Raw genomic sequence first — 8,392 nt, forward strand, 5'->3', positions numbered from 1 at the left:
AGTAACGTTAGTTCTGTGGCAACAAAAACAAACTGTGTTCATATTTCCAGACTCAGTTACTGACAAGACTGTGTTCATATTTCCAGGCTCAGTTACTGACAAGACTGTGTTCATATTTCCAGGCTCAGTTACTGACAAGACTGTGTTCATATTTCCAGGCTCAGTTACTGACAAGACTGTGTTCATATTTCCAGACTCAGTTACTGACAAGACTGTGTTCATATTTCCAGACTCAGTTACTGACAAGACTGTGTTCATATTTCCAGGCTCAGTTACTGACAAGACTGTGTTCATATTTCCAGGCTCAGTTACTGACAAGACTGTGTTCATATTTCCAGGCTCAGTTACTGACAAGACTGTGCTCATATTTCCAGGCTCAGTTACTGACAAGACTGTGTTCATATTTCCAGGCTCAGTTACTGACAAGACTGTACTCAGTTACTGACAAGACTGTGTTCATATTTCCAGACTCAGTTACTGACAAGACTGTGCTCATATTTCCAGGCTCAGTTACTGACAAGACTGTGTTCATATTTCCAGGCTCAGTTACTGACAAGACTGTGCTCATATTTCCAGGCTCAGTTACTGACAAGACTGTGCTCATATTTCCAGGCTCAGTTACTGACAAGACTGTGCTGCACGCATTTTCAAGAAAGGAGTGCTGTGTTTTTGAAGAGGGGAAAGAAAGGAGAGTGAACGAAACAGAGGAGAGAGAGCCACGAGAAAAGGGCAACCAGTGAAGAACAAACACCATTGTAAATACAACCCATATTTATGCTTATTTATTTTATCTTGTGTCCTTTACCATTTGTACATTGTTAAAACACTGTATATATATATCATATGACATTTGTAATGTCTTTACTGTTTTGAAACTTCTGTATGTGTGATGTCTTACTGTTAATTTTTATTGTTTATTTCACTTTATATATTATCTACCTTACTTGCTTTGGCAATGTTAACACATGTTTCCCATGCCAATAAAGCCCTTGCATTGAATTGAATTGAATTGAGAGAGAGGTAGAGAAAGAGAGAGAGGTAGAGAGAAAGATAGAGAGGTAGAGAGATAGACAGTGATAGAGAGAGGTAGAGAGAAAGATAGAGAGGTAGAAATATAGAGGTAGAGAGATAGAGAGAGAGAGGTAGATAGAGAGAGAGGGGTAGATAGAGAGAGAGAGGGAGAGAGAGGTAGAGAAAGAGAGAGGTAGAAATATAGAGGTAGAAATATAGAGGTAGAGAGATAGAGAGAGAGGAGGGCTGGAGAGTGTAACAGAAGATATCCACACAGCAACGGGAGTGGACCGAGGCTCGACCAGGTGTAACATCCCGCTACTGGACGGAGGGCGACGGCAGAGCCATGGCGAATATAGCGGTCCAGAGGATCAAACGGGAGTTCAAAGAAGTTCTGAAAAGCGAAGAGGTTTGATAAAAAAAAAATATCCTTATGACTATTTACGGTTACTTATGGCAAATCGTTTTTTTAAACCAGTTTAAATTAAAACTGTAGTTGTTTATGTTTTGCAAGTTGTCATGCAAAGGAACATGTTTAGCTTGCGAGTTATCCAATCTGCGTTTCTGATGCAGCGGAAAACAAGCGAGGCCCTATCGAGGGGAACTTTATCGGTGATTGAGCGACAACATGCCCGGTGCGAAGTGAAAGGGTGTCGGCGACACAGATCAGGAAATATCGCGGATGTTAGCCCAAAGGGGACAGGCCTGCGACAGATAACAAGACAAAACCCCATACAAACCAAAAACAAAAGCCCCTAACGCCAAAATGTCGAGTGTCAGCCCAAATAGTTGTCAAGATGCTAAAAAATAGTTTGTTTTTATCCTCCCTGTGTTGACGTTTTTGTAGCTGACATAAGCTAACTAGCTGAAGGAGAAAACTTGTGTTGCTAGGTAGCTAATACAGGGTAGCTAGCTTGTTAGCTAGCCTGCTGGTTTGACAGCTGCCTCGGTGCACCCCTCTCACTACGTAATAAGCTCGTGTCTTTGCTATGAAGACATTATTTATTTAGGAAGTTTTGGACCCTGTAGCTAGATAGCTAGACTGTTGTCAGTTCTTTAATATAGCACATCATGAGAGACTGTTTAGTTGTTTAGCTTGCTAAATGAAATGTGGATCTCCCATGTCCTGTTTCAATAAGAACAAAGGGAAGTATTGGGGCAGACAGTGGGCTACTGCTATAACTGTGTTGATGGGGTCTGATGGACGGACTTGTCAATGAAGAAGGTCCTCACGGAACCACAATCTCTCTTCATCCCTCTTCCCCTCTTCATCCCTCTCCCTCTCTCTTCCCCCTCTTCATTTCCCTTCATCCCTCTCTCTTCTCCCTCTTCATCCCTCTCCCTCTCTCTTCCCCCTCTCCCTTTCTCTTCATCCCTCCCCTCCTCCCTTCATCCCTCTCCCTCTCTCCTCATCCCTCCCTCTCTCCATCCCTCTCTCCTCATCCCTCTCCATCCCTCTCTCCTCATCCCTCTCTCCTCATCTCTCTCCTCATCCCTCCATCCCTCTCTCCTCATCCCTCTCCCTCCCTCTCTCCTCATCCCTCTCCCTCCCTCTCTCCTCATCTCTCTCCTCATCCCCCTCCCTCCCTCTCTCCTCATCTCTCTCCTCATCCCTCTCCTTCCCTCTCTCTCCTCATCCCTCTCCCTCCCTCTCTCTCCATCCCTCTCTCTCCTCATCCCTCTCCCTCCCTCCCTCTCTCTCCTCATCCCTCTCCCTTCATCCCTCTCCCTCCTCATCCCTCTCCCTTCATCCCTCTCCCTCCCTCTCTCCTCATCCCTCTCCCTCCATCCCTCTCTTTCTCTGACAGACGAGTAAAAACCAGATCAAGGTGGATCTGGTAGATGAAAACTTCACAGAGCTGCGAGGAGAGATCGCAGGACCACCAGACACGCCGTACGAAGGTGACACACACACACACACTCATTTACATTTACATTTAAGTCATTTAGCAGACGCTCTTATCCAGAGCGACTTACAAATTGGTGCGTTCACCTTAAGACATCCAGTGGAACAGCCACTTTACAATAGTGCATCTAAATCTTTTAAGGGGGGGGGGGTGAGAAGTATTACTTTATCCTATCCTAGGTATTCCTTAAAGAGGTGGGGTTTCAGGTGTCTCCGGAAGGTGGTGATTGACTCCGCTGTCCTGGAGTCGTGAGGGAGTTTGTTCCACCATTGGGGGGCCAGAGCAGCGAACAGTTTTGACTGGGCTGCGCGGGAACTGTACTTCCTCAGTGGTAGGGAGGCGAGCAGGCCAGAGGTGGATGAACGCAGTGCCCTTGTTTGGGTGTAGGGCCTGATCAGAGCCTGGAGGTACTGAGGTGCCGTTCCCCTCACAGCTCCGTAGGCAAGCACCATGGTCTTGTAGCGGATGCGAGCTTCAACTGGAAGCCAGTGGAGAGAGCGGAGGAGCGGGGTGACGTGAGAGAACTTGGGAAGGTTGAACACCAGACGGGCTGCGGCGTTCTGGATGAGTTGTAGGGGTTTAATGGCACAGGCAGGGAGCCCAGCCAACAGCGAGTTGCAGTAATCCAGACGGGAGATGACGAGTGCCTGGATTAGGACCTGCGCCGCTTCCTGTGTGAGGCAGGGTCGTACTCTGCGGATGTTGTAGAGCATGAACCTACAAGAACGGGCCACCGCCTTGATGTTAGTTGAGAACGACAGGGTGTTGTCCAGGATCACGCCAAGGTTCACACACACACACACACAGACACACATCAATACAGATCATATATGCACTGTTTTTTCTCCTTTCTAAGGTGGCAGATTTCAACTGGAAATCAAAATCCCAGAAACGTATCCCTTTAACCCTCCCAAGGTAAGAAACACATCCCTTTAATTACCCTCCCAAGGTAAGAAACACATCCCTTTAATTACCCTCCCAAGGTAAGAAACACATCCCTTTAACCCTCCTCCCAAGGTAAGAAACACATCCCTTTAATTACCCTCCCAAGGTAAGAAACACATCCCTTTAATCCTCCCAAGGTAAGAAACACATCCCTTTAATCCTCCTCCCAAGGTAAGAAACACATCCCTTTAATCCTCCCAAGGTAAGAAACACATCCCTTTAATTACCCTCCCAAGGTAAGAAACACATCCCTTTAATTACCCTCCCTAGGTAAGAAACACATCCCTTTAATTACCCTCCCAAGGTAAGAAACACATCCCTTTAATTACCCTCCCAAGGTAAGAAACACATCCCTTTAATCCTCCTCCCAAGGTAAGAAACACATCCCTTTAATTACCCTCCCAAGGTAAGAAACACATCCCTTTAATTACCCTCCCAAGGTAAGAAACACATCCCTTTAATTACCCTCCCAAGGTAAGAAACACATCCCTTTAATTATCTCCCAGGAGGTAAGAAACACATCCCTTTAATCCTCCCAAGGTAAGAAACACATCCCTTTAATTACCCTCCCAAGGTAAGAAACACATCCCTTTAATTACCCTCCCAAGGTAAGAAACACATCCCTTTAATCCTCCCAAGGTAAGAAACACATCCCTTTAATCCTCCTCCCAAGGTAAGAAACACATCCCTTTAATCCTCCCAAGGTAAGAAACACATCCCTTTAATCCTCCTCCCAAGGTAAGAAACACATCCCTTTAACCCTCCTCCCAAGGTAAGAAACACATCCCTTTAACCCTCCTCCCAAGGTAAGAAACACATCCTTTAATCCTGACCCTCCCAAGGTAAGAAACACATCCCTTTAACCCTCCCAAGGTAAGAAACACATCCCTTTAATCCTCCTCCCAAGGTAAGAAACACATCCTTTAACCCTCTCAGGTAAGAAACCGCATCCCTTTAATTACCTTCCAAGGTAAGAAACACATCTCAACCCTCCCAAGGTAAGAAACACATCCTTTAATCCTCCCAAGGTAAGAAACAAATCCCTTTAATCCTCCTCTGGTAAGAACACATCCCCCTTAATCCTCCTCCCAAGGTAAAAACACATCCCTTTAACCCTCCCAAGGTAAGAACACATCCCTTTAACCCTCCTCCTGCAGGTAAGAAACACATCCTTTAATCCTCCTCCCAAGGTAAGAAACACATCCCTTAACCCTCCCAAAGGTAGAAACACATCCCTTTAATCCTCCTCCCAAGGTAGAAACACATCCTTTAATCCTCCTCCCGAATGTAAGAAACATCCTTTAACCCTCCTCCCAAGGTAAGAAACACATCCTTTAACCCTCCTCCCAAGGTAAACACATCCCTTTAACCCTCCCAAGGTAGAAACACATCCCTTTAATTACCTCTAAGGTAAGAAACACATCCTTTAATTACCCTCCCAAGGAAAAATCCTTTAATCCTCCTCCCAAGGTAAGAAACACATCCCTTTAACCCTCCCTAGGTAAGAAACACATCCCTTTAATCCTCTCAAGGTAAGAAACACATCCCTTTAATCCTTTCAAGGTAAGAAACACATCCCTTTAATCCTCTCAAGGTAAGAAACACATCCCTTTAATCCTCTCAAGGTAAGAAACACATCCCTTTAATCCTCCTCCCAAGGTAAGAAACACATCCCTTTAATCCTCCTCCCAAGGTAAGAAACACATCCCTTTAACCCTCCTCCCAAGGTAAGAAACACATCCCTTTAATTACCCTCCCAAGGTAAGAAACACATCCCTTTAATCCTCCTCCCAAGGTAAGAAACACATCCCTTTAATTACCCTCCCAAGGTAAGAAACACATCCCTTTAATCCTCCTCCCAAGGTAAGAAACACATCCCTTTAATTACCCTCCCAAGGTAAGAAACGCATCCCTTTAATCCTCCTCCCAAGGTAAGAAACACATCCCTTTAAGAGTCACTATGATGGTACACTACTATCTTGTGTTTAACACCCCTCTCTCTCCCCAGGTGAGGTTCATCACTAAGATCTGGCACCCCAACATCAGCTCAGTAACAGGAGCCATCTGTCTGGACATCCTCCAAAGACCAGTGGTGAGTCACACATAGTTACGCCCCTCCCTCTCTCCCTCCATAACCTCCTCTCCCTACAACTCCTCCCCTCTCCCTATAACCCCTCCTCTCTCTCACAACCCTCCTCTCTCCCCTACAACCTCCTCCTCTCCCTACAACTCCTCCTCTCCCTACAACTCCCTCCTCTCTCCCTACAACTCCTCCTCTCCCTACAACCCCTCTCTCCAACCTTCCTCCTCCTCTCCCTACAACCCCTCCTCTCTCCCCTACAACTCCTCTCTCCACAACTCCTCCTCTCTCCTACAACCCCTCCTCTCTCCCTATAACCCCTCCTCTCTCTCCTACAACTCCTCCTCTCTCACAACTCCTCCTCTCTCCCTATAACCCCTCCCCTCTCCCTACAACTCCTCCTCTCCCTACAACCCCTCCCTCTCCCTACAACTCCTCCTCTCCCCTACAACTCCTCTCTCCTACAACTCCTCCTCTCTCCCCTGCAACCTCCCTCTCTCCTACAACTCCTCCTCTCCCACAACCTCCTCTACCTCCTCTCAACTCTCCTCTCTCCACCACAACTCCTCCTCTCTCCCTACCTTCCTCTCCCTACAACCTCCTCTCTCCCTACAATCCTCCTCTCTCCCTATAACCCCTCCTCTCTCCTACAACTCCTCCCTCTCCCTCAACTCCTCCTCTCCCTATAACCCCTCCTCTCTCCCTACAACTCCTCCTCTCTCTCCCCAACCTCCCTCTCTCCCTACTAACCCTCCTCTCTCCCTATAATAACCCCTCCTCTCTCCCTATAACCCCTCCTCTCTCCCTACAACTCCTCCTCCCTATAACCCCTCCTCTCCCTACAACTCCTCTCTCCCTACAACTCCTCCTCTCTCCCTGCAACTCCTCCTCTCTCCTACAACTCCTCCTTCTCCCTACAACTCCTCCTCTCTCCTGTAACCCCTCCCTCCCTACAACTCCTTCCTCCTGCCTAACCCTCCTCTCCCCTACAACTCCCTCCTCTCTCCCCTTAACCCCTCCTCTCCTACAACTCCTCTCCTCCCCATAACCCCTCCTCTCTCCCTACAACTCCTCTCTCCCTACAACTCCTCCTCTCCCCTACAACTCCTCCTCTCCCCTATAACCCCTCCCCTCTCTCCCTACAACCCCTCCTCTCTCCCTATAACCCCTCCTCTCTCCCTCACAACTCCTCCTCCCTCCCTATAACCCCTCCTCTCTCCCTACAACTCCTCCTCCCCTCCCTACAACTCCTCCTCTCTCCCTATAGCCCCCTCCTCTCTCCCTACAACTCCTCCTCTCTCCCTATAAATCCTCCTCTCTCCCCTATAACCCCTCCTCTCTCCCTACAACTCCTCCTCTCTCCCTATAACCCCTCCTCTCCCTACAACTCCTCCTCTCTCCCTATAACCCTCCTCTCTCCCTACAACTCCTCTCCCTCTCTCCCTACAACTCCTCCTCTCTCCCTACAACTCCTCCTCTCTCCCTATAACCCCTCCTCTAACCTCCCTATAACCCCTCCTCCTCTCTCCTCCAAACTCCTCCTCTCTCCCTACAACTCCTCCTCTCTCCTACAACTCTCCTCTCTCCCTATAACCCCTCCTCTCTCCCTACAACCTCCCTCTCCCTACAACTCCTCCTCTCTCCCTATAACCCCTCCTCTCTCCCCCACAACCCTCCTCTCTCCCTACAACTCCTCCTCTCCCCACAACCTCCTCTCCTCCTATAACCCCTCCTCCTATAACCTCCTCTCTCCCTACAACTCCTCCTCTCTCCCTATAACCCCTCCTCTCTCCCTATAACCCCTCCTCTCTCCCTACAACTCCTCCCTATAACCCCTCCTCTCTCCCTATAACCCCTCCTCTCCTCCTGCAATAACCTCCTCCTATAACCCTCCTCCTCCCTACAACTCCTCCTCTCTCCCTACAACTCCTCCTCTCTCCCTACAACTCCTCCTCCCTATAACCCCTCTCTCCCTACCGCTTCGTCCCCAGGCAGCACCTCCTCTTCCCTACAACTCCTCCTCTCTCCCTACAACTCCTTCTCTCCCTGCAACCCTCTCTCACAACCTCCTCCTCCCATAACCCTCTCTCCACCGCAACTCCTCCTCTCTCCCTACAACTCCCCTCCCTCTCCCTATAACTCCTCCTCTCTCTCCGCCTCCCAGGGCAGCACCTCCTCTCTCCTAACCCCTCCTCTCTCTAACCCCTCCTCTTCCTGTCTCCCAGGTGCAGCACCTCCTCTCTCTAACCCCTACTCTCCTCTCTACCCCTCCTCATTCCTGTCTCCCCCAGGGCCAGAACCTCCTCTCTCTAACCCCTCCTCTCTCTATAGCCCCTCCTCTTCCTGTCTCCCAGGGCAGCAGCTGTGACTCTGAGGACAGTACTGTTATCCCTCCAGGCTCTTCTGGCTGCAGCTGAACCAGACGCGACCCCCAGTGATGCAGTAGTGG

The 8,392-nt window shown here is 48.7% G+C and overlaps 1 long non-coding RNA gene and 1 pseudogene across 5 annotated transcripts; both read left to right on the forward strand.

Annotated features, from left to right (window-relative positions):
* The first annotated feature begins 940 nt into the window (after positions 1-940).
* LOC135561949 (sister chromatid cohesion protein PDS5 homolog A-like) overlaps positions 941-8,392 on the forward strand; it is a 52,809-nt pseudogene continuing 45,357 nt past the window's right edge.
* LOC135561659 (uncharacterized) lies at positions 3,861-4,785 on the forward strand. Of its 5 annotated transcripts, none has more exons than XR_010459591.1 (3): positions 3,861-4,337; positions 4,373-4,669; positions 4,737-4,785. It is a non-coding gene; the product is annotated as an uncharacterized LOC135561659 (long non-coding RNA). The 5 variants fall into 5 exon arrangements; XR_010459590.1 differs by having other exon boundaries at positions 4,706-4,782; XR_010459593.1 differs by having other exon boundaries at positions 4,373-4,635; positions 4,706-4,782.

The sequence above is a fragment of the Oncorhynchus nerka genome, linkage group LG18 (assembly GCF_034236695.1).
Source record: "Oncorhynchus nerka isolate Pitt River linkage group LG18, Oner_Uvic_2.0, whole genome shotgun sequence".
Classification (NCBI taxonomy): domain Eukaryota; kingdom Metazoa; phylum Chordata; class Actinopteri; order Salmoniformes; family Salmonidae; genus Oncorhynchus; species Oncorhynchus nerka.